The following is a 25,883-nucleotide window of genomic DNA, read 5'->3' as shown; positions in this document are numbered from 1 at the left end:
TTGGCATGGAGTGTCATCCTAGGCCATGCACGCTGTTGAAGGCTTGTGGCTGTGTCTGCGTAGTTCGCCTTGGCAGGGTGAACCCAGGGTGCGACCATGGTGCCCGGGAAACAAGGCCCAAGGCGCACCAGCTCTCCCGCAGATCTACTTCCCTGACGCGACAGAGCCAACGCCCAAAGCTTTGCTGAAGAAGCAGCAGCGTAGTGCGGTTCAGGCCAAGAGAAAACCTCTGCGAAAACAAAGCGATCGCTAGGAAAAAAGAGTCTTTTCTGTAGGCTGCTGTTGCTACTTGCTTTAGCCTATTATTGGCAGCACGGTGGGAGAATCCCGCATAGAGCAAATGACTTTTTCCCTGGGCATCCCCTCAGGGAAAGCACATCATTCTTTGGGAAATCAGATTCGGTTCTGTGCGATGCTGATGCCGCTTGCCTGAACATACTCTCTGAAGCACGGTGTAATAAACCCGCAGGGAGCGAAATCCTCTTTGCCCGGGCATCCCTTCTACCTGAGAGAGAAGCATGGTTGCACGTGTAGAATCAGCCTTAAGGAAAAGTCATGAAACAGGAGAGCCTGCATAGGCAAGAATAACGGGCGGGTGGCAAGAAAAGTGTCACCCTCTCCGTTTGCTTAGAAATCAGAGTCGGTTCGGTGGGCTGCTGTTCGTGCTGCCTAGGCGAAGTCTCAAGGTGGGAGAAACCACCATACAGCGAAAGCCTCTTTGCCCAGGCTTCTCCTCTGGGAAAGCACAGCATTCGTTGGGAAATCTGAATCGGGTTTGTGGGATGCTGCTGCTGCTTGCCTGAGCTAGTCTCCGCAGCATGGTGGAAGAAACCTGCATGGAGCGAAATTCTCTTGGCCCTAGCATCTCCAATGACTGAGAGAGAGGCGTGGATGCACATCTGGAAAGTGCCTTAAGGATAGAGACACGGCTGTCACCGTGCTCCCCAAGAGCAAGTCTGGGGAAGGAGCAGAACGCCTCGCCGGGAGAAGAGAAGGAGCCGTTGGCCTTGTTGTCGAAAAGCAGTTGCAAAGCAGAAGAGCCTGCCCTGGCGAGAACAGCGGGATGGTGGCAAGACAATCGTCACCCGCTTCCTGTGCGTAGAGACGGAAGCAAGGCTTAAGGAAGACACGAGGGGACGGCTAGGGGTGGCGCGCATACTCCACTCTGAGGAAGGAGTCTGGGAAGAAGGCAGGCCTGTTCTGTGCCTCTTGTCCCAATTGGACAGCATCTCCAAGGCCACCTGTCCCTTTGGCAGACGTGGGCTTACCACCCGGCGCCATACCCAGAACTCGCAGATACAGCTCCATGGAAATAAGGGCAGTCAGAAGCCATCTTCCTCCAAGATGTGGCAGCATTGGGGGTGGCAGGGTGTGTGTCGGGAAAGTAGTGGTGAAAGTCCCACACAGCTCCCCACCCCAGTGCACAGGCGCTGTGCAGGGATCCTGTCGCTTCTCCTTTCCTTAGTGGAAGGCACTGGCCTAGTCTCCGAGTCCGCCTGAACGCCAGAGCAAAAAGCCAAGCCTTACTACGCCAGGAAATGACAGTTGGCATGGACTGTCATCCTAGGACAAGCACGCTACTGCAGGGTGATGGCTGTGTCTGCGTAGTTCGGCCTGGCAGTGTGAACCCAGGATGCGACCATGGAGCCCGGGAGAAGGAGCCGTTGGCCTTGTTGTCAGGAAACAGTCGCAAAGCAGGAGAGCCTGCCCTGGCGGGAACAGCGGGACGGTGGCAAGACAAGCGTCACCCGCTCCTTGTGCGTAGAGACAGAAGCCTGGCTTAAGGAAAACAAGGGGATCAGCTAGGGCTGGCGCACATACTCCACTCTGAGAAAGGAGTCTGGGCTGAAGGCAGGCCTCTTCTGTTCCTCTTGTCCCAAGTGGACAGCATCTCAAAGGCCACCTGTCCACGTGAACACCAGAGGATAAAGCCAAGCCTTACTATGCCAGGAGATGGCAGTTGCATGGACAGTCTTCCTAGGACCCGCACGCTGCTGCAGGGTGGTGGCTGTGTCTGTGTAGTTCGGCCTGGCAGAGCGAACCCAGGATGCGACCATGGAGGCCAGGAAAGCAAGGCCAAAGACGCACCAGCTCTCGAGCAGAACTACTTCCCTGACGCAACAGAGCAAACGCCCAAATCCTTGCTGAGGAAGCAGCAGTGAAGTGCGGTTCAGGCCAAGCTGAAAACCTCTGTGAAAGCATAGCAATCGCTAGGAAAAAAGAGTCGGTTCTGTGGACTGCTGCTGTTGCTTGCTTTAGCCTAGTATTGGAAGCACGGTGGGAGAATCCTGCATAGAGCGAAAGCCTCTTTGCATGATCATCCCCTCTAGAAAAGCACAGCATTCTTTGGGAAATCAGAGTCGGTTCTGTGCGATGCTGATGCCGCCTGCCTGAACATAGTCTACGAAGCACGGTGTAATAAACCCACTTGGAGCGAAATCCTCTTCCCCTCTACCTGAGAGAGAAGCATTGTTGCACCTGTGGAATCAGCCTAATGGAAAAGTCATGAAACAGGAGAGCATGCCATGGCAAGAAGAGCGGGCGCTTGGCAAGACACGTGTCACCCACTCAGTTTGCTAAGAAATCAGAGTCGGTTCTGCGTGCTGCTGCTCGTACTTGCCTCAGCCAAGTCTCAAGGTGGGAGAAACCACCATACAGGAGAAGCCCAGGCTTCTCTGGGAAAGCACAGCATTCATTGGGAAATTTGTCGGGTTTGTGGGATGCTGCTGCTGCTTGCCTGAGCTAGTCTCCCCAGCACGGTGGAAGAAACCCGCATGGAGCGAAATTCTCTTGGCCCTAGCATCCCCACTGCCTGAGAGAGAAGCGAGGATGCACATCTAGAAAGGGCCTTAAGGATAGGGAGATGCCTGTCACCGTGCTCCCCAAGAGCAGGTCTGAGGAAGGAGCAGAATGCCTCCCCGGGAGAAGAGAAGGAGCCATTGGCCTTGTTATCAGGAAACAGTCGAAAAGCAGGAGAGCCCGCCCTGGCGAGAACAGCGGGACGGTGGCAAGACAACCGTCACCCGCTCCCTGAGCGTAAAGACGGAAGCCTGGCTTAAAGAAGACACGAGGGGGCGGCGAGGGCTGGCGCGCATACTCCACTCTGAGGAAGGAGTCTGGGCAGAGGGCAGGCCTGTTTTGTACCTCTTGTCCCAAGGGGACAGGATCTCCAAGGCCACCTGTCCCTAGGGAAGACGTGGGCTTGGCACCAGGCGCCATACATGGAACTCGCAGATACAGCTCCCTGGAAGAAAGGTCAGTCATATGCCATCTTCCTCCAAGATGTGGCATCGTTGGGGGTGGCAGGGGATGTGTCGGGGAAGAAGTGGGGACAGTCCCCCAAGCTCCCCATCCCAGTGCACCGGTGATGTGCAGGGATCCTGTCGCCTTTCCTCTCCTATGGGGAAGTCACTGCCCTAGTCCCGGAGTCCACCTGAACGCCAGAGTAAAGAGCAAAGCCTACTACGCCAGAGATGGCAGTTGGCATGGAATGTCATCCTAGGCCACGCAAGCTGCTGCAGGCTTGTGGCTGTGTCTGCGTAGTTCGGCGTGGCAGGGTGAGCCCAGAGTGTGACCATGGAGCCTGGGAAAGCAAGGCCCAAGTGGCACAAGCTCTCCCGCAGATCTACTTCCCTGATGCGACAGAGCAAACGCCCAAAGCCTTGCTGAGGAAGCAGCAGTGATGTGCGGTTCAGGTCAAGCTGAAAACCTCTGCGAAAGCATAGCAATCGCTAAGAAAAAAGATTCGATTCTGTGGGCTGCTGTTGCTGCTTCCTTTAGCCTAGTATTGGCAGCACGGTGAGAGAATCCCGCATAGTGTGAAAGCCTCTTTGCCTGGGCATCCCCTCTAGGAAAGCACAGCATTTTTTGGGAAATCAGAGTCGGTTCTTTGCGATGCTGATGGCGCTTGCCTGAACATCGTCTCCGACGCACGGTGTAATAAACCCGCTTGGAGCGAAATCCTCTTTGCCCGGGCTTCCCCTCTACCTGAGAGCGAAGATGGTTGCTCCTGTGGAATCCGTGTTAAGAAAATTCATGAAACAGGAGAGCCTGCCATGGCAAGAACAGCGGGCATGTGGCAAGACAAGTGTCACCCTCTCCCTTTGCTTAGAATTCAGAGTCCGCTCTGCGGGCTGCTGCTCGTGCTTGCATAGGCCAAGTCTCAAGGTGGGAGAAACCACCATACAGCGAAAGCCTCTTTGCCCAGGCTTCTCCTCTGGGAAAGCACAGCATTCTTTGGGAAATCTGAATCGGGTTTGTGGGATGCTGCTGCTGTTTGCCTGAGCTAGTCTCCGCAGCACGGTGGAAGAAACCTGCATGGAGTGAAATTCTCTTGGCCCTAGCTTCCCCACTGCATGAGAGAAAAGCGTGGATGCACATCTGGATAGGGCCATAAGGATAGGGACACGGCTGTCACCGTGCTCCCCAGGAGCTAGACTGGGGTAGGAGCAGAACGCCTCACGGGGAGAAGAGAAGGAGCCGTTGGCTTTCTTGTCGAGAAACACTCGCAAAGCAGGAGAGCCTGCCCTGGCCAGAACAGCGGGATGGTGGCAAGACAAGCGTCACCCGCTCCTGTGTGTAGAGACGGAAGCCTGGCTTTAGGAAGACACGAGGGGACGGCTAGGGCTGGCGTTCATACTCCTGTCTGAGGAAGGTGTCTGGGCAGAAAGCAGGCCTGTTCTGTGCCTCTTGTCCCAAGCGGACAGCATCTCCACGGCCACATGTCCCTAGGGCAGACGTGGGTTTGCCAACAGGGCCCATACCAGGAACTGGAGATACAGCTCTCTGGAAGAAAGGGAAGTCAGATGCCATCTTCCTCCAAGATGTGGCAGCGTTGGTGGTGGCAGGGGGTGTTTCGGGGAAGAAGTGGGGGCAGTCCCCCACAGCTCCCCATTCCAGTGCACGGGCTATGTGCAGGGATCCTGTCGCCTCTCCTCTCCTATGGGGAAGGCACTGGCCTAGTCCCTGAGTCTGCATGAGCGCCAGAGCAAAAAGCCAAGGCTTACTACACCAGGAGATGACAGTTGGCATGGAGTGTCATCCTAGGCCACGCACGCTGCTGCAGGGTTGTGACTTTGTCTGCGTAGTTCGGCCTGGGAGGGTGAACCCAGGGTGCGACCATGGAGCCCGAGATAGCAAAGCCCAAGACGCACCAGCTCTCCCGAAGATCTACTTCCCTGAGGTGACAGAGCAAAGGCCCAAGGCCTTGCTGAGGAAGAAGCTGCGAAGTGTGGTTGAGGCCAAGCTGAAAACCTCTGCGAAAGCATAGCAATCACTAGGAAAAAAGAGTCGGTTCTGTGGGCTGCTGTTGCTGCTTGCTTTAGCTTAGTATTGGCAGCACAGTGGAGAATCCCGCATAGAGCGAATCCTCTTTGCTTGGGCATCCCCTCTAGGAAAGCACAGCATTCTTTGGGAAATCAGAGTCGGTTCTGTGCGATGCTGATGCCGCTTGCCTGAACATAGTCTCCGAAGCACAGTGTAATAAACCCGCTTGGAGCGAAATCCTCTTTGCCCGGGCATCCTCTATGCCTGAGAGAGAAGCGTGGTTGCGCCTGTGAAAACTGCCTTAAGGAAAAGTCAGGAAACAGGAGAGCCTGCCATGTCAATAACAGCGGGTGGGTGGCAAGACAAGTGTCACCCTCCGTTTGCTTAGAAATCAGAGTCTGTTCTGCGGGCTGCTGCTCGTGCTTTCCTAGGCCAAGTCTCAAGGTGGGAGAAACCAGGATACAGTGAAAGCCTCTTTGCCCAGGCTTCTCCTCTGGGAAAGCACAGCATTCGTTGGGAAATCAGAGTCGGTTCTGTGCGATGCTGATGCCGCTTCCCTGAACATAGTCTCCGAAGTACGATGTAATAAACCTGCATGGAGTGTAATCCTCTTTGCCTGGGCATCCCCTCTTCCTGAGAGAGAAGCGTGGTTGTGCCTGTGGATACAGCTTTAAGGAAAGCGAAACTTCTGTTACTGTGCTCTCAGGGAGCATGCTGTGCCAGGCATAGCACGCCGCTCCGGGAGAAGAGAAGGGGCCATTGGCCTTGCTGTCTGGAAACGGTCATGAAACAGGAGAGCCTGCCATGAGAAAAACTGCGTGCTGCTGGCACGAGGTTTCACCCTCTCCATTTGCTGAGAAATCAGAGTCACTTCTGCGGTCTGCTGGTCGTGCTTGCCTAGGCCAAGTCTAAAGGTGGGAGAAACCAGCATACAGCGAAAGCCTATTTGTCCAAGCCTCTGCTCTGGGAAAGCACAGCATTCATTGGGAAATCTGATTCGCTTTATGGGATGCTGCTGCTTCTTGCCTGAGCTAGTCTCCGCAGCACGGTGGAAGAAACCCGCATGGAGCGAAATTCTCTTGGCCCTAGCATCCCCATTACCTGAGAGAGAAGCTTGCTTGCACCTGTGGAATCAGCGTTAAGGAAAAGTCATGAAACAGGAGAGCCTGCCATGGCAAGAAGAGCGGGTGGGTGGCCAGACAAGCGTCACCCGCTCCCTGTGCATAGAGACGGAAGCCTGGCTTTAGGAAGACAAGAGAGGATGGCTAGGGCTGGCGCGCATACTCCACTCTGACAAGGAGTCTGGGAAGAAGGCAGGCCTGTTCTGTGCCTCTTGTCCCAAGGGGACAGCATCTCCAGGGCCACCTGTCCCTAGGGCAGACGTGGGCTTGCCACCAGGCGCCATATCCGGAACACGCAATACACCTCACTGGAAGATAGTGCAGTCAGATGTCATCTTCCTCCAAGATGTGGCAGCGTTGGGGGTGGCAGGGGGTGTGTCTCGGAAGAAGTGGGGACAGTCCCCCACAGCTCATCATCCCAGGGCACAGGCACTGTGCACGGATCCTGTCGCCTCTCCTTTCCTAAGGGGAAGGCACTTGCTTATTCAACGAGTCCGCCTGAAGGCCAGAGCAAAAAGCCAAGCCTTACTACGCCAGGAGATTGCTATTGGCATGGACTCTCATCCTAGGCCACGCACGCTACTGCAGGCTTGTGGCTGTGTCTGCGTAGTTCGGCCTGGCAGAGTGAACCCAGGATGCGAACATGGGTTCGCATGGCAAGGCCCAAGACGCACCAGCTCTTCCGCAGATCTACTTCCCTGACTCGACAGAACAAACGCCCAAAGCCTTGCTGAAGAAGCAACAGGGAATTGCGGATCGGGCCAAGCTGAAAACCTCTGGGAAAGCACAGCAGTGGCTGGGAAAAAAGAGTTGGTTCTGTAAGCTGCTGTTGCTCCTTGCCTTGGCCAAGTATTGGCAGCACGGTGGGAGAAACCCGCATAGAGCGAAAGCCTTTTTCCCCAGGCATCCCCTCAGGGAAAGCACAGCATTCTTTGGGAAATCAGATTCGGGTCTGTGCGATGCTGATGCCGCTTGCCTGAACATAGTCTCCGAAGCACGCTGTAATAAACCCACATGGGGCGTAGTCCTCTTTGCCTGGGCTACCTCTCTGCCGGAGAGAGAAGTGTGGTAGCACCTCTGGAAATAGCCTTAAGGAAAGGGAAACGTCTGTTACTGTGCTCCCTGGGAGCATTGCTGGGCCTGGTGTAGCACGCCGCTACGGGAGAAGGAAGGGGCCCTTGCCCTGCTGTCTGGAAACGGTTATGAAAGAGGAGAGCCTGCCATGGCAGGAACAGCGGGCAGCTTGCACGACAAGTGTCAACCTCTCGATTTGCTGAGGAATAAGAGTCATTGCTGCGGGCTGCTGCTCGTGCTTGCCTAGGCCAAGTCTCAAAGTGGGAGAAACCACCTTACACCGAAAGCCTCTTTGCCTACACTTCTCCTCTGGGAAAGCACAGCATTCGTTGGGAAATCTGAGTCGCTTTGTAGGATGCTGCTGCTGGTAGCCTGAGCTAGTGTCCGCAGCACGGTGGAAGAAACCCACATGGAGCGAAATTCTCTTGGCCCTAGCCTCCCCAGGGCCTGAGAGAGAAGCGTGGATGCACATTTGGAAAGGGAATTAAGGATAGGGACACGGCTGTCACCATGCTCCCAGGAGCAAGTCTGGGGAAGGAGCAGAACGCCTCCCCGGAAGAAGAGAAGGAGCCGTTGGCCTTGTTGTTGGGAAAAAGTCGCAAAGCAGGACAACCTGCCCTGGCGAGAACAGCGGGATGGTGACAGGACAATCGTCTCCCGCTCCCTGTGCGTAGAGACAGCAGCCTGGCTTAAGGAAGACACGAGGGGAGGGCTAGGGCAGGCGCGCATACTCCACTCTGAGGAAGGAGTCTGGGCAGAAGGCAGGCCTGTTCTGTGCCTCTTGTCCAAGGGGACAGCATCTCCAAGGCCACCTGTCCCTAGGGCAGACGTGGGCATGCCAACAGGTGCCATACATGGAACTCGCAGATACAGCTCCCTGGAAGAAACGGCAGTCAGATGCCATCTTCCTCCAAGATGAGGCAACATTGGGGGTGGCAGGGGTGTGTCGGGGAAGAAATGGGGACAGTCCCCCACAGCTCACCATCGCAGTGCACGGGCGCTGTGCATGGATCCTGTTGCCTCTCCTTTCCTTAGGGGAAGGCACTGGCCTAGTCCCCAATTCCGCCTGAACGACAGAGCAAAAAGCCAAGCCTTACTATGCCAGGAGATGGCAGTTGGCATGGACTGTCATCCTAATCCAAGCACGCTGCTGCAGGGTGGTGGCTTTGTCTGCGTAGTTCGACCTGGCATGGTGAACCCAGGATGCGACCATGGAGCCCGGTAAAGCAAGGCCCAAGAAGCACCAGCTCTCCTGCAGATATACTTCCCTGACGCGACAGAGCAAACGCCTAAAGCCTTGCTGAGGATGCAGCAGCGAAGTGCGGTTCAGGCCAAGCTGAAAACCTCTGCGAAAGCATAGCAATCGCTAGGAAAAAAAGAGTCGGTTCTGTGAGCTGCTGTTGCTGCTTGCCTTAGGCTAATATTGGCTGCACAGTGGGAGAATCCCGCATAGATTGAAAGCCTCTTTGCCTGCGCATCCCCTATAGGAAAGCACAGAATTCTTTGGGAAATCAGAGTCAGTTCTGTGCGATGCTGATGCCGCTTGAATGAACATATTCTTCGGATCACGGTGTAATAAACCCGCATGGAGCGAAATCCTCTTTGCCCGACCATCCACTCTGCCTGAGAGAGAAGCGTGGTTACGACTGTGGAAACAGCCTTATGAAAGGGGAAATGTCTGTCACTGCGCTCCCTGAGAGCATGTCTGGGCCAGGCATAGCACGCCGCTCCAGGAGAAGGGAAGAGGCCCTTGGCCTCTGTCTGGAAAGGGTCATGCAACAGGAGAGCCTGCATTGGCAAGAATAGCGGGCTGGTGGCAAGACAAGTGTCACCCTCTCCGTTTGCTAAGAAATCAGAGTCGGTTCTGCAGGCTGCTGCTCCTGCTTGCCTAGGCCAAGTCTCAAAGTGGGAGAAACCAGCATACGGCGAAAGTTACTTTGCCCAGGCTTCTCCTCTGGGAAAGCACAGCATTCGTTGGGAAATCTGAATCGGGTTTGTGGGTTGCTGCTGCTGCTTGCCTGAGCTAGTCTCCGCAGCACGGTGGAAGAAACACGCATGGAGCGAAATTCTCTTGGCCCCAGCATCCCCACTGCCTGAGAGAGAAGCGTGGATGCACATCTAGAAAGGGCCTTAAGGATAGGAAAACGGCTGTCACCGTTCTCCCAGGAGCAAGTCTGGGGAAGGAGCAGAATGACTCCCCGGGATAAGAGAAGGAGCCGTTGGCCTTGTTGTTGGGAAACAGTCGCAAATCAGGAGAGCTGCCCTGGCTAGAACAGCGGGATGGTGGCAAGACAATCGTCACCCGCTCACTGTGCGTAGAGACGGAAGCCTGGATTAAGGAAGACATTAGTGTATGGCTAGAGCAGGCACGCATACTCCACTCTGAGGAAGGGGCCTGGGCAGAAGGCAGGCCTGTTCTGTGCCTCTTGTCCCAAGGGGACAGCATCTCCAAGGCCAAATGTCCCTAGGGCAGACGTGGGCATGCCACCAGGCGCCATACCTGGAACTCGCAGATACAGCTCCCTTGAAGAAAGGACAGTCAGATGCCATCTTCCTCCAATATATGGCAGCGTTGGGGGTGGCAGGGGGTGTGTCGGGGAAGAAGTGGGGACAGTTCCCCACAGCTCCCTATCCCAGTGCACTGACGCTGTGCAGGGATTCTGTCGCCTCTCCTCTCCTATGCGGTAGGCACTGTCCTCGTCCCCGAGTCTGCCTGAAGGCCAGAGCTAAAAGTCAAGCCTTACTATGCCAGGAGATGGCAGTTGGCATGGAGTGTCATCCTAGGCCATGAACGCTGCTGCAGGGTGGTGGCTGTGTCTGCGTAGTTCGGCCTGGTTTGGTGAACCCAGGGTGCGACCATGGAGCCCGGGAAAGCAAGGCCCTAGAGGCACCAGCTCTCCCACGGATCTACTTCCCTGACGTGACAGAGCAAACGCCTAAAGCCTAGCTGAGGAAGGAGCAGCGAAGTGCGGTTCAGGCCAACTGAAAACATCTGCAAAAGCATAGCAATCGCTAGGAAAATAGAGTCGGTTCTGTGGGCTGCTGTTGCTGCTTGCTTTAGCCTAGTATTGGCAGCACGGTGGGAGAATCCCGCATAGAGCGAAAGCCTCTTTGCCTGGGCATCACTCTAGGAAAGCACAGCATTCTTTGGGAAATCAGAGTTGGTTCTGTGCGATGCTGATGCCGCTTGCCTGAACATAGTCTCCAAAGCACAGCGTAATATACCCGCATGGAGCGAAATCCTCTTTGCACGGGCATCCCCTCTACCTGAGAGAGAAGCGTGGTTGCACCTGTTAAAACAGCCTTAAGGAAAAGTCATGAAACAGGAGAGCCTGCATAGGCAAGAATAACGGGCGGGTGGCAAGACAAGTGTCTCCCTCTCCTTTTGCTTAGAAATCGGGTCGATTCTGCGGGCTGCAGCTCGTGCTTGCCTAGGCCAAGTGTCAAAGTGGGAGAAAACAGCATACAGCGAAAGCCTCTTTGCCCAGGCTTCTCCTCAGGGAAAGCACAGCATTCATTGGGAAATCTGAATCGCGTTTGTGGGATGCTGATGCTGCTTGCCTGAGCTGGTCTCCGCAGCACGGTGAAGAAACCCGAATGGAGCCAAATTCTCTTGGCCCTAGCATCCCCACTGCCTGAGAGAGAAGTGTGGATGTACATCTGGAAAGGGCCTTAAGTATAGAGACACGGCTGTCACCGTGCTCCCCAAGTGCAAGTCTGGGGAAGGAGCAGAACGCCTCCCCGGTAGAAGAGAAGGAGCCCTTGGCCTTGTTGTCGGGAAATAGTAGCAAAGCAGGAGAGCCTGCCCTGGCGAGAACAGTGGGTGGGTGGCAAGAGTAGCCTTACACGCTTCCTGTGCGTATGGGCAGAAGCCTGGCTTTAGGAAGACACGAGGGGACGGCTAGGGCAGGCGCGCATACTCCACTCTGAGGAAGGAGTCTGGACAGACGGCAGGCCTGACCTGTGCCTCTTGTCCCAAGGGGACAGCATCTCCAAGGCCACTTGTCACTAGAGCAGACGTGGCATTGGCACCAGGATCCATACCCGAAACTTGCAGATACAGCTCCCTGGAAGAAAGGGCAGTCAGATGCCATCTTCCTCGAAGATGTGGCAACATTGGGGGTGGGAGAGGGTGTGTCGGGGAAGAAGTGGGGACAGTCCCCCACAGCTCTCATGCCAGTGCACTGACGCTGTGCAGGGATCCTGTCGCATATCCTCTCCTATGGGGAAGACACTGGCCTAGTCCCCGAGTCTGCCTGAACGCCAGTGCAAAAAGACAAGCCTTAATACGCCAGGAGATGGCAGTTGGCATGGACTGTCACCCTAGGCTACGCACGCTGCTGCAGGGTTGTGGTTGTGTCTGCATAGTTGGCGTGGCAGGATGAACCCAGTGTGCGACCATGGAGCCCGGGAAAGCAAGGCCCAAGATGCACCAGCTCTCCCGCAGATCTACTTCCCTGACGCGGCTGACCAATCGCCCAAACCTTGCTGAAGAAGCAACAGCGAAGTGCGGATCGGGCCTAGCTAGAATGTTCTAGAATAGCATAGAGGACAATGGGAAAAAAGAGTCGGTTCTGTAGGCAGCTGTTGCTGCTTGCCTTAGCCTAGTATTGGCAGCACGGTGAGACAAACCCGCATAGAGCGAAAGACTTTATCCCCGGGCATCCCTTCAGGGAAAGAACAGCTTTCTTTGGGAAATCAGTGTCCGTTCTGTGTGATGCTGAAGTCTTTTGCCTGAACATTGTCTCCGAAGCACGGTGTAATAAACCCGCATGGAGCGAATCTTCTTTGCCTGGGCAACCCCTCTACCTGAGAGAGAAGCGTGGTTGTGCCTGTGGAAACAGCCTTAAGGAAAGGGAAACGTCTGTTACTGTGCTGCCTGGGAGCATTGCTGGGCCAGGCATAACACGCCGCTCCGAGAGAAGAGATGGGGCCCTTGGTCTTGCTGTCTGGAAACGGTCATGAAACAGTAAAGCCTGCCATGGCAAGAACAGCGGGCAGCTGGCACGACAAGTATCACCCTCTCCATTTGCTGAGAAATCAGAGTCACTTCTGCGGGCTCCTGCTCGTGCTTGCCTAGGCCAAGTCTCAAGGTGGGAGAAACCACCATACAGCGAAAGCCTCTTTGCCCAGTCTTCTCCTCTGGGAAAGCACAGCATTCGTTGGAAAATCTGAGTCGCTTTGTGGGATGCTGCTGCTGCATGCCTGAGCTAGTCTCTGCAGCAGGGTGGAAGGAACAGGCATGGAGCGAAATTCTCTTGGCCCCAGCATCCCCACTGCCTGAGAGAGAAGCGTGGATGCACATCTGGAAAGGCACTTAAGGAAAGGGACACGGCTGTCACCGTGCTCCCAGGAGCAAGTCTGGAGAAGGAGCAGAACGCCTCCAAGGGAGAATAGAAGGAGCCGAAGGCCTTGTTGTCGGGAAACAGTCGCAAAGCAGGAGAGCCTGCCCTGGCGAGAACAGCGGGATGGTGGCATGACAATGGTCACCCACTCCCTGTGCGTAGAGACGGAAGCCTGGCTTAAGGAAGACAGGAGGGGACGGCTAGGGCAGGTGCGCATACTCCACTCTGAGGAAGGAGTCTGGGCAGAAGGCAGGCCTGTTCTGTGCCTCTTGTCCCAAGGGGACAGCATCTCCAAGGCCACCTGTCCCTAGGGCAGACGTGGGCTTGCCACCAGGCGCCATACACGGAACTCGCAGATACAGCTCCCTGGAAGAAAGGGCAGTCAGATGCCATCTTCCTCCAAGATGTGGCAGCGTTGGGGGTGGTAGGGGGTGTGTCAGGGAAGAAGTGGGGACAGTCCCCACAGCTCCCCATCCCAGTGCACGGGCGCTGTGCAGGGATCCTTTTGCCTCTTCTCACTTATGGGGAAGACACTGGCCTAGTCCCCGACTCCGCCTGAACGCTAGAGCAAAAAACCAAGCCTTATTACGCCAGGAGATGGCAATTGTCATGGAGTGTCATCCTAGGCCACGCACGCTGCTGCAGTCTTGTGCTTGTGTATGCGTATTTCGGCCGGGCAGTGTGAACCCAGGGTGCGACCATGGAGCCCGGGAAAGCAAGGCCCAAGAGCCACCAGCTCTCCCGCAGATCTACTTCTCTGTCAGGACAGAGCAAAGGCCCAAATCCTTGCTGAGGAAGCAGCAGCGAAGTGCGGTTCAGACCAAGCTGAAAACCTCTGCAAAAGCATAGAAATCGCTAGGAAAAAAAGAGTCGGCACTGTGGGCTGCTGATGCTGCTTGCTTAAGCCTAGTATTGGCAGCACGGAGGGAGGATCCCGCATAGAGTGAAATCCTCTTTGCCTGGGCATCGCTCTAGGAAAGCACAGCAATCTTTGGGAAATCAGAGTCGGTTCTGTGCGATGCTGATGCCGCTTGCCTGAACAGAGTCTCCGAAGCACGGTGTAATAAACTCGCATGGAGCGTAATCCTCTTTGCCTGGGCATCCCCTCTGCCTGAGAGAGAAGCGTAGTTGCACCTGTAAAACAGCCTTAAGTAAAGGGAAACATCTCATACTGTGCTCCCTGGGAGCATTGCTGGGCCAGGCGTAGCACGCCGCTCCAGGAGAAGAGAAGAGGCCCTTGGCCTTGCTGTCTGGAAACGGTCATGAAACAGGAGAGCCTGCCATGGCAAAAACAGCAGGCAGCTGGCACGACAAGTGTCACCCTCTCCATTTGCTGAGAAATAAGAGTCGCTTCTGCGGGCTGCTACTCGTGCTTGCCTAGGCCAAGAATCAAGGTGGGAGAAACCAGCGTACAGCGAAAGCCTTATTGCCCAGGCCCCTCCTTTGGGAAAGCCCAGCATTCGTTGGGAAATCTGAGTCGCTTTGTGGGATGCTGTTGCTGCTTGCCTGAGCTAGTCTCCGTGGCACGGTGGAAGAAACCCGCATGGAGCAAAGTCCTCTTTTTCCCGGGCATCCCCTCTACCTGAGAGAGAAGCCTGCTTGCACCCGTGGAAACAGCCTTAAGGAAAAATCATGAAACAAAAGAGCCTGCATAGGCAAGAATAGCTCGCGGGTGGCAAGACATGTGTCACCATCTCCGTTTGCTTAGAAACCAGAGTCGGTTCTGCGTGCTGCTACTCGTGCTTTCCTAGGCCAAGTCTCAAAGTGGGAGAAACCACCATACAGCAAAAGCCTCTTTGTCCAGGCTTCTCCTCTGGGAAAGCACAGCATACGTTGTGAAATCTGAACCGGGGTTGTGGGATGCTCCTGCTGCTTGCCTGAGCTAAACTCCGCAGCCCGGTGGAAGAAATCCGAATAGAGTGAAATTCTCTTGGCCCTAGCATCCGCACTGCCTGCGAGAGAAGCGTGGATGCACATCTGGAAAGGGCCTTAAGGATAGGGACACGGCTGTCTCCGTGCTCCCCAAAAGCAAGGCTGGGGAAGGAGCAGAACGCCGCCCCGGGATAAGAGAAGGAGCCGTTGGCCTTATTTTTGGGACAGTCGCAAAGCAGGAGAGCCTGCCCTGGCGAGTACAGTGGGACGGTGGCAAGACAAGCGTCACCCGCGCCCTGTGCATAGAGACGGAAGCCTGGCTTTAGGAAGACTCGAGGGAACGGCTAGGGCTGGCGCGTATACTCCACTCTGAGGAAGGACTCTGGGCAGAAGGCAGGCCTGTTCTGTGCGTCTTGTCCCAAGGGGACAGCATCTCCAAGGCCACCTGTCCCTAGGGCAGACGTGGGCATGCCGCCAGGTTCCATACCCGGAACTCGCAGATACAGCTCCCTGGAAGAAAGGGCAGTCAGATGCCATCTTCCTCCAAGATGTGGCAGTGTTGGGGGTGGCAGGAGTTGTGGGGGAAGAAGTGGGGACAGTCCCCCACAGATCCCCATCCCAGTACACGGGTGCTGTGCAGGGATCCTGTTGCCTCTCCTTTCCTAAGGGTAAGGTACTGGCCTAGTCCCCGATCCACCTGAATGCCAGAGCAAAAACCCGAGACTTCCTATGCCAGGAGATGGCAGTTGTAATGGACTGTCATCCTAGGCCACGCACGCTGCTACAGGGTTGTGGATGTGTCTGCGTTGTTCGGCCTGGCAGGCTGAATCCAGGGTGCGACCATGGAGCCTGGGAAAGCAAGGCTCAAGAGGCACCAGCTCTCCTGCACATCGACTTCCCTGATGCGACAGTGCCAACGCCCAAAGCGTCGCTGAGGAAGAAGCAGCGAAGTGCGGTTCAGGCCATCTGAAAACCTCTGCTAAAGCATAGCAGTCGCTAGGAAAAAAGAGTCGGTTCTGTGGGTTGCTGTTGCAGCTGGCCTTAGCCTAGTATTGGCAGCATGGTGTGAGAATTGCGCATGGAGTGATAGCCTTTTTTCCTGGGCATCCCCTTTAGGAAAGCACAGCATTGTTTGGGAAATCAAAGTCGGTTCTGTGCGATGCTGATGCCGCTTGCCTGAACATAGTCTCCGAAGCACGGTGTAATAAACCCGCATGGAGTGAAATCATCTTTGCCCGGGCATCCCCTCTACCTGAGAGAGAAGCGCTGTGGAAACAGCCTTAAGGAAAGGGAAACGTCTGTCACTGCACTCCCTGAGAACATGTCTTCGCCAGGCATAGCACGCCAGTCCAGGAGAAGAGAAGTGGCCCTTGGCCTTGCGGTGTGGAAAGGGTCATGCAACAGGAGAGCTTACACTGGCAAGAATTGTGGGCGGGGGGCAAGACAAGTGTCACACTCTCCGTTTGCTTAGAAATCAGAGTTGGTTCTGCGAGCTGCTGCTCCTGCTTGCCTAGGCCAAGTCTCACAGTGGGAGAAACCAGCATACAGCAAAAGCCTCTTTCCCCAAGCTTCTCCTCTGGAAAAGCACAGCATTCGTAGGGAAATCTGAATCGGGTTTGTGTGATGCTGCTGCTGCTTGCCTGAGCTTGTCTCCGCAGCACGGTGGAAGAAACCCGCATGGAGCGAAATTCTCTTGACCATAGCATCCCCAATGCCTGAGAGAGAAGCGTGGATGCACATCTATAAAGGGACTTAAGAATAGGGACAGAGCTGTCACTGTGCTCCCAGGAACAAGTCTGGGGAATGAGCAGAACGCCTCCCCGGGAGAAGAGAAGGAGCCGGTGGCTGTTGTCTGAAAACAGTCGCAAAGGAGGAGAGCCTGCATTGGCGAGAACAGCGGGACGGTTGCAAGACAAGTGTCACCCGCTTCCTGTGTGTAGGGATGGAAGCCTGGCATTGGAAAGACATGAGGGGACGGCTAGGGCAGGCGCGCATACTCCACTCTGAGGAAGGAGTCTGGGCAGACGGCAGGCCTGTTCTGTGCCTCTTGTGAAGGGGACAGCATCTCCAAGGACACGTGTCCATAGGGCAGACGAGGGCATGCCACCAGGCGCCATACCCGGAACTCGCAGATACAGCTCCCTGGAAGAAAGGGCAGTCAGATGCCATCTTCCTCCAAGAAGTGGCAGCGTTGGGGGTGGCAGGGGGTGGACCGGGAAGAAGTGGGGACAGTCTCTCAAGCTCCCCATCCCAGTGTACGGGCGCTGTGCAGGGATCCTGTCGCCTCTCCTCTCTATGCGGAAGGCACTGGCCTAGTCTCCAAGTCCGCCTGGACTCCAGAGCAAAAATCCAAGCTTTACTACGGCAGGATATGCCAGTTTACATGGAGTGTCATCCTAGGTCTTGCACGCTGCTGCAGGCTTGAGGCTGTGTCTGCGTAGTTCAGCCTGGCAGGGTGAATCCATGGTGCGACCATGGAGCCCGGAAAGCAAGGCCAAAGAAGCACCAACTCTACCACAGATCTACTTCCCTGACGTGACAGAGCAAACGCTCAAATCCTTGCTGTGGAAACAGCAGCGAAGTTCGTTTCAGGCCAAGCTGAATACCTCTGCGAAAGCATGTCAATTGCTAGGAAAAAAGAGTCAGTTCTGTGGGCTGCTGTTGTTGCTTCCTTTAGCATAGTATTGGCAGCACGTTGGGACAATCCCGCTTAGAGCGAAAGCATCTTTGCCTGGGGATCCCCTCTAGGAAAGCAGGGCATTCTTTGCGAAATCAGAGTTGGTTCTGTGCAATGCTGATGCCGCTTGCCTGAACAAAATCTCCGAAGCACGGTGTAATGAACCCGCATGGAGCGAAATCCTCTTTGCCAGGGCATCCCCTCTACCTGAGAGAGAAGCGTGATTGCACCTGTGGAAACAGCCTTAAGGAAAAGTCATGTATCAGAAGAGCCTGCATAGGCAAGAATAGCGGGAGGCAGGCAAGACATGTGTAACACTCTCCGTTTGCTTAGAAATCAGAGTCGGTTCTGCGTGCTGCTGCTCATGCTTGCCTAGGCCACGTTAAAGGTGGGAAAAACCACCATACAGCGAAAGCCTCTTTTCCCAGGCTTCTCCTCTGGGAAAGCACAACATTCGTTGGGAAATCTGAATCAGGTTTGTGGGATGCTGCTGCTGATTGCCTGAGCTAGTCTCCGCAGCACAATGGAAGAAACCAACATGGAGCGAAATTCTCTTGGCCCTACCATACCCACTGCATGAGAGAGAAGCATGGATGCACATCTGGAAAAGGCCTTAAAGATAGGGACACGGCTGTCACCGTGCTCCCCAAGAGCAAGTCTGGGAAGGAGCAGAACGCCTCCCCGGGAGAAGAAAGGAGTCGTTGGCCTTGTTGTCGGGAAACACTCGCAAAGCAGGAGAGCCTGCCTTGGCGAGAAGAGTGGGAAGGTGGCAAGACAATCGTCACCAGCTCCCGGTGCGCAGAGACGAAAGCCTGGCTTAAGGAAGACACGAGGGGAAGGCTAGGGCAAGCGCGCATACTCCGGTCTGAGGAAGGAGTCTGGGCAGAAGGCAGGCCTGTTCTGTGCCTCTTGTCCCAAGGTGACAGCATCTCCCTGGCCACCTGTCCCTAGGGCAGACGTGGCTTGCCACCAGGCGCCATACCCGAAACTCGCAAATACAGCTCCCTGGAAGAAAGGGCAGTCAGATGCCATCTTCCTCCAAGATGTGGCAGCGTTGGAGGTGGCAGGGGTTGTGTCGGGGAAGAAGTGGGGAGAGTCCCCACAGCTCCCCATTCCAGTGTACGGGTGCTGTGCAGGGATCCTGTCGCCTCTCCTTTCCTAAAGAGGCACTGGCCTAGTCCACGAGTCTGCCTGAATGCCAGAACAAAAAGCCAAGCCTTACTACGCTAGGAGATGAAAGTTGGCATGGAGTGTCATCCTAGGCCCTGCACGCTGCTGTAGGGTAGTGACTGTATCTGCGTAGTTCGGCCGGGCAGGGTGAACCCAGGATGCGACCATGGAGCCCGGGAAAACAAGGCCCTAGGCACTCCAGCTCTCCCTCAGATCTACTTCCCTGACGCGACAGAGCAAACGCCCAAAGCTTTGCTTAAGAAGCAGCAGCGAAGTGCGGATAGGACCAAGCTGAAAACATCTGGGAAAGCATAGAAGTCGCTGGGAAAAAAGAGTCGGTTCTGTGGGCTGCTGTTGCTGCTTGCCTTAGCCTAGTATTGGCAGCACGGTGGGAGAAACCCGCATATATCGAAAGCCTTTTTCCCCGGGCATCCCCTCAGGGAAACACAGCATTCTTTGGGAAATCAGAATCAGTTCTGTGCGATGCTGATACTGCTGGCCTGAACATAGCCTCCGAAGCACGGTATACTAAACCCGCATGGAGTGTAATCCTCTTTGCCTGGGCATCCCCTCTGCCTGAGAGAGAAGCGTGGTTGCGCCGTGGAAACAGCCTTAAGGAAAGGGAAACGTGTGTTACTGTGCTTCCTAGGAGCATAGCTGGGCCAGGTATAGCACGCTGCTCCGGGAGAGGAGAAGGGGCCCTTGGCCTTGCTGTCTGGAAACGGCCATGACACGGGAGAGCCTTCCATGGCAGGAACATAGGCCAGCTGGCACGACAAGTGTCACCCTCTCCATTTGCTGAGAAATCAGAGTCACTTCTGAGGTCTGCTGCTCGTGCTTGCCCAGGCCAAGTCTCAAGGTGTGAGAAACCACCAAACATTGAAAGCCTCTTTGCCGAGGCCTCTCCTCTGGGAAAGCACAGCATTCGTTGGGAAATCTGAGTCCCTTTGTGGGATGCTGCTGCTGCTTACCTGAGCAGGTTTCCGCAGCACGGGGGAAGAAACCCGCATGGAGCGAAATTCTCTTGGCCCTAGCAACCCACTGCCTGAGAGAGAAGCGTGGATGCACATCTGGAAAGGGCCTTAAGGATAGGGACACGGCTGTCACCGTGCTCCCAGGAGCAATTCTGGGGAAGGAGCAGAACGCCTCCCCGGGAGAAGAGAACGAGCCATTGGCCTTGTTGTCAGGAAACAGATGCAAAGCAGGAGAGCCTGCCCTGCCGAGAACAGCGGGACGGTGGCAAGACAAGCCTCACCCGCTTCCTGTGCTTAGGGACGGAAGCCTGCTTTAGGAACACACAAGGAAACGGCAAGGGCAGGCGCGCATACTCCACTCTGAGGAAGGAGTCTGGGCAGAAGGCAGGCCTGTTCTGTGCCTCTTGTCCCAGGCGACAGCATTTCCAAAGCCACCTGTCCCTAGGGCAGAAGTGGGCTTGCCACCAGGCGCCATACCCGGATCTAGGAGATACAGCTCCCTGGAAGAAAGGGCAGTCAGATGCCATCTTCCTCCAAGATGTGGCAGCGTTGGGGGTGGTAGGGGGTGTTTCGGGGAAGAAGTGGGGACAGTCCCCACAGCTCCCCATCCCAGTGCACGGGCGGTGTGCTGGGTTCCTGTCGCCTCTCCTCTCCTATGGGGAAGTCACTGGCCTAGTCCCCGAGTCTGCCTGAACGCCAGAGCAAAAAGCCAAGCCTTACTACGCCAGGACATGGCAGTTGGCATGGACTGTCATCCTAGGCCATGCACGCTGCTGTAGGGTGGTCACTGTGTCTGCATAGTTCAGCCTGGCAGTGTGAACCCAGGGTGCGACCATGGAGCCCGGAAAAGCAAGGCCCAAGATGCACCAGCTCTCCCTCAGATCTAATTCCCTGACACGAAAGATCATACTCCCAAAGCTTTGCTGAAGAAGCAGCAGCGACGTGCGGATCGGGCCAAGCTGAAAACCTCTGCGAAAGCATAGCAATCGCTAGGAAAAAAGAATCGGTTCTGTAGGCTGCTGTTGCTGCTTGCTTTAGCCAAGTATTGGTAACACGGTAGGAGAATCCGCAGAGAGCAAAAGACTTATACAGCGAAAGCCTCTTTGCCCAGGCCTCTCCTCAAGGAAAGCACAGCATTCGTTGGGAAATCTGAGTCGCATTGTGGGATGCTGCTGCTTCTTGCCAGAGCTAGTCTCCGTAGCACGGTGGAAGAAACCCACATGGAGCGAAATTCTCTTGGCTCTAGCATCCCGTCTGCCTGAGAGAAAAGCGTGGATGCACATCTGGAAAGGGCCTTAAGGATAGGTACACGGCTGTCACGGTGTTCCCAGGAGCAAGTTGGGGAAGGAGCGGAACGCCTCCCCGGGAGAAGAAAAGGAGCCGTTGGACTTGTTGTCGGGAAACAGTCGCAAAGCAGGAGAGCCTGCCCTGGCGAAAACAGCGGGATGGTGGCAAGACAATCGTCACCCGCTCCCTGTGCGTAGAGACGGAAGCAAGGCTTAAGGAAGACACGAGGGGACGGCTAGGGCATGAGCGCATACTTCACTCTGAGGAAGGACTCTGGGCAGAAGGGAGGCCTGTTCTGTGCCTCTTGTCTCACGGGGACAGCATCTCTAAGGCCACCTCTCCCTAGGGCAGACGTGGGCTTGCCATGAGGATCCATACCAGGGACTCGCAGATAAAACTCCCTGGAAGAAAGGGTAGTCAGATGCCATATTCCTCCAAGATGTGGCATCGTTGGGGGTGGCAGGTGGTGTGTCGAGAAAGTAGTGGGGACAGTCCCACACAGCTCCACATCCCAGTGCACGGGCGCTGTGCAGGGATCCTGTCGCTTCTCCTTTCCTTAGTGGAAGGCACTGGCCTAGTCCCCGATTCCGCCTGAATGCCAGAGCAAAAAGCCAAGCCTTTCTATGCCAGTAAATGGCAGTTGGCATGGACTGTCATCCTAGGACAAGGACGCTGCTGGAGGGTGGTGGCTGTGTCTGCGTAGTTCGGCCTGGCAGTGTGAACCCAGGATGCGAACATGGAGCCAAGGAGAAGGAGCCGTTGGCCTTGTTGTCAGAAAACAGTTTCAAAGCAGGAGAGCCTGCCCTGGCGAGAACAGCGGGACGGTGGCAAGACAAGCATCACCCGCTCCTTGTGCGTAGAGACAGAAGCCTGGCTTAAGGAAGACAAGGGGATCAGCTAGGGCTGGCGCGCATACTCCACTCTGAGAAAGGAGTCTGGGCTGAGGCAGGCCTCTTCTGTTCCTCTTGTCCCAAGTAGACAGCATATCAAAGGCCACCTCTCCGCCTGAACACCAGAGGATTAAGCCAAGCCTTACTACGCCAGGAGATGGAAGTAGCATGGACAGTCATCCTAGGTGCCGCACGCTGCTGCAGGGTGGTGGCTATGTCTGCGTAGTTCAGCCTGGCAGGGCGAAACCAGGATGCGACCATGGAGGCCAGGAAAGCAAGGCCCAAGACGCACCAGCTCTCCCGCAGAACTACTTCCCTGATGCGACAGAGCAAACGCCCGTAGCCTTGCTGAGGAAGCAGCAGCGAAGTGCGGTTCAGGCCAACTGAAAACCTCTGTGAAAGCATAGCAATCGCTAGGAAAAAAGAGTCGGTCTGTGGGCTGCTGTTGCTGCTTGCTTTAGCCTAGTATTGGCAGCACGGTGGGAGAATCCCGCACAGAGCGAAAGACTCTTTGCCTGGGCATCCCCTCTAGGAAAGCACAGCATTCTTTGGGAAATCAGAGTCGGTTCTGTGCGATGCTGATGCGGCTTGCCTGAACATAGTCTACGAAGCACGGTGTAAGAAACCCGCTTGGATGAAATCCTCTTTCCGGGCATCCCCTCTACCTGAGAAAGAAGCGTGGTTGCGCCTGTGGAATCAGCCTTAAGGAAAAGTCATGAAACAGGAGAGCATGCCATGGCAAGAAGTGCGGGCGGGTGGCAAGACACGTGTCACCCACTCCGTATACTTAGAATCAGAGTCGGTTCTGTGGGCTGCTGCTCGTGCTTGCCTCGGCCAAGTCTCAAGTTGGGAGAAACCACCATACAGCGAAAGCCTCTTTGCCCAGGCTTCAACTCTGGGAAAGCAAAGCATTTGTTGGGAAATCTGAATCGGGTTTGTGGAATGCTGTTGCTACTTCCCTGAGCTAGTCTCCACAGCACGGTGGAAGAAAACCGCATAGAGCGAAATTCTCTTGGCCCTACCATCCCCACTGCCTGAGAGAGAAGCATGGATGCACATCTGGAAAGGGCCTTAAGGATAGGGAAACTGCTATCATCGTGCTTCCCAATATCAAGTCTGTGGAAGGAGCCAAACGCCTCCCTGGTGAAGGTAAGGAGCCGTTGGCCTTGTTGACCGGAAACAGTCGCAAAGCAAGCAGGAGAGCCTGCCCTGCCTAGAACAGCGGGACTGTGGCAAGACAAGCGTCACCCGCTCAGTGTTCGTAGAGACAGAATCCTGGCTTTAGGAAGACACGAGTCGACGGCTAGGGCTGGCGCGCATACTACACTCTGAGGAAGGAGTATCGGCACAAGGCAGGCCTATTATGTGCCTCTTGTCCCAAGGGGACAGCATCTCCAAGGCCACCTGTCCCTAGGGCAGACGTGGGCTTGCTACCAGGCGCCATACACAGAACTAGCAGATACAGCTCCCTGGAAGAAAGGGCAGTCCGATGCCAACTTCCTCCACGTTTTGGCAGCGTTTGGGGTGGCATGGGGTGTGTCGGGGAAGAAGTGGGGACAGTTCCCCACAGCTCCCCATCCCAGTGCACGGGCGCTGTGCAGGGATCCTGTCGCCTCTCCTTTCCTAAGGGGAAGGCACTGGCCTAGACCCCAAGTCCGCCTGAACGCCAGAGCAAAAAGCCAAGCCTTACTACGCCAGGAGATGGCAGTTGGCATGGAGTGTCATCCTAGTGCATGCCCGCTGCTGCAGGCTTGTGGCTGTGTCTGCGTAGTTCGGCATGGCAGGGTAAACCCAGGTTGCGACCATGGAGCACGGGAAGCAAGGCCCATGGGGCACCAGATCTCCCGCAAATCTCCTTCCCTGACGTGACAGAGCAAACGCCCATAGCCTTGCTGAGGAAGCAGCAGCGAAGTGCGGTTCAGGCCAAGCTGAAAACCTCTGAGAAAGCATATCAATCGCTAGGAAAAAAGAGTCGGTTCTGTGGGCTGCTGTTACTGCTTGCTTTAGCCTAGTATTGGCATCAAGGTGGGAGAATCCCACATAGAGCGAAAGCCTCTTTGCCTGGGCATCCCCTCTAGGAATGCACAACATTCTTTGGGATAACAGAGACGATACTGTGCGATGCTGATGCAGCTTGGCTGAACACAGTCTCCGAAGGACGGTTTAATAAACCCGCATGGAGCGAAATCCTCTTTGCTCCGTCATCCCCACTACAAGAGAGAGAAGCGTGGTTTCGCTGTGGAAACAGCATTAAGGAAAAGTCATGAAACAGGAGAGCCTGCATAGGCAATTATAGGTGGCGGATGGCAAGACAAGTGTCACCCTCTCCGTTTGCTTAGAAATCAAAGTCGGTACTGCGGGCTGCTGCTCATGCTTGCCTATGCCAAGTCTCAGGGTAGGAGAAACCAGCATACAGCCAAAGCCTCTTTGCCCAGACTTCTGCTCTGGGAAAGCACAGCATTCGTTGGAAAATCTGAATCGGGTTTGTGGGATGTTGCTGCTGCTTGCCTCAGCTAGTATGCGCAGCTCGGTGGAAGAAACCCTCAAGGAGCGAAATTCTCTTGTCCTTAGCATCCCCACTGCCTGAGAGAGAAGCGGGGATACACATCTGGAAAGGGCCTTAAGGATAGGGACACGGTTGTCACCCTGCTCCCCAAGAGTTAGTCTGGGGAAGGAGCAGAACGGCTCCCCGGGAGAAGAGAAGGGGCCGTTGGCCTTGTTGTCGGGAGACAGTCACTAAGCAGGTGAGCCTGCCCTTGCAAGAACAGCGGGACGGTGGCTAGACAAGCGACACCCGCTCCCTGTGCTAGAGATGGAAGCCTGGCTTTAGGAAGACACGAGGGAATGGCTAGGGCAGGCGTACATACTCCACTCTGAGGAAGGAGTCTTGGCAGAAGGCAGGGTGTTCTGTGCCTCTTGTCCCAAGGGGAAAGCATCTACAAGTCCACCTGTCCCTAGGGCAGACGTGGGATTACCAACAGGCGCCATACGCGGCACTCGCAGATACAGCTCCCTGGAAGAAACGGCGGTCAGATGCCATCTTCTTCCAAGATGTGGAATCGTTGGGGGTGCCAAGGGGTGTGTCGTGGAAGAAGTGGGACAGTCCCCCACAGCTCCCCATCCCAGTGCATGGGCGGTGTGCAGGGATCCTGTCACCTCTCCTCTCCTATGTGGAAGGCAATGGCCTAGTCCCCGAGTCCGCCTGATCGCCAGAGGAAAAAGCCAAGCCTTACTACGCCAGGAGATGGTAGTGGGCATAGAGTGCCATCCTAGGCCACGCACGCTTCTGCAGGTTTGTGGCTGTGTCTGCGAAGTTCCGTCTGGCAGGTTGAACCCAGTGTGCGACCATGGAGCCCGGGAAAGCAAGGCCCAAGAGGCACCTGGTCTCCCGCAGATCTACTTCCCTGACGCGACAGAGCAAACGCCCAAAGCCTTTCTGAAGAAGCAGCAGCGAACTGTGGATCGGGCCAAGCTGAAAACCTCTGGGAAAAAGAGTCGGTTTTGTGGGCTACTGTTGCTGCTTGCCTTAGCCTAGTATTGGCAGCATGGTGGGAAAAACCCGTATAGAGCGAAAGCCTTTTTTGCCTGGGCATCCGCCAGGGAAGGCACAGCATTCTTTGGGAAATCAGAGTTGGTTCTTTGCGGTGCTGATGCCGTTTCCCTGAACATAGGCTCCGAAGCACCGTGTAATAAACCCGCATGGATCGTAATCCTCTTTGCCTGGGCATCCCCTCTGCCTGAGATAGAAGCGTGGTTGCGCCTGTGGAAACAGCCTTAAGGAAAGGGAAACGTCTGTTACTGTGCTCCCTGGGTGCATTGCGGGCCTGGCGTAGCACTCCGCTCCGGGAGAAGTGAAGGGGCCCTTGGCCTTGCTGACTGGAATCGGTCATGAAACAGGAGAGCCTGCCATTGCAAGAACAGCGGGCAGCTGGCACGACAAGTGTCACCCTCAACATTTGCAGAGAAATCAGAGTCGCTTCTTCGGGTGCTGCTCGTGCTTGCCTAGGCCAAGTCTCAAGGTGGGAGAAACCAGCATACAGCGAATAGCTCTTTGTCCAGGCCTTTGCTCTGGGAAAGCACAGCATTCGTTGGGAAATTTGAATCGGTTTTGTGGGATGCTGCTGCTTCTTGCCTGAGCTAGTCTCCGTAGCATTGTGGGAGAAACCACCATGGAGTGAAATTCATTGGCCCTAGCATCCCCACTGCCT

Source organism: Neovison vison, chromosome 14 (assembly GCF_020171115.1).
Source record: "Neovison vison isolate M4711 chromosome 14, ASM_NN_V1, whole genome shotgun sequence".
NCBI classification, from domain to species: Eukaryota; Metazoa; Chordata; class Mammalia; order Carnivora; family Mustelidae; genus Neogale; species Neogale vison.
This window is presented reverse-complemented; position numbering follows the sequence as displayed.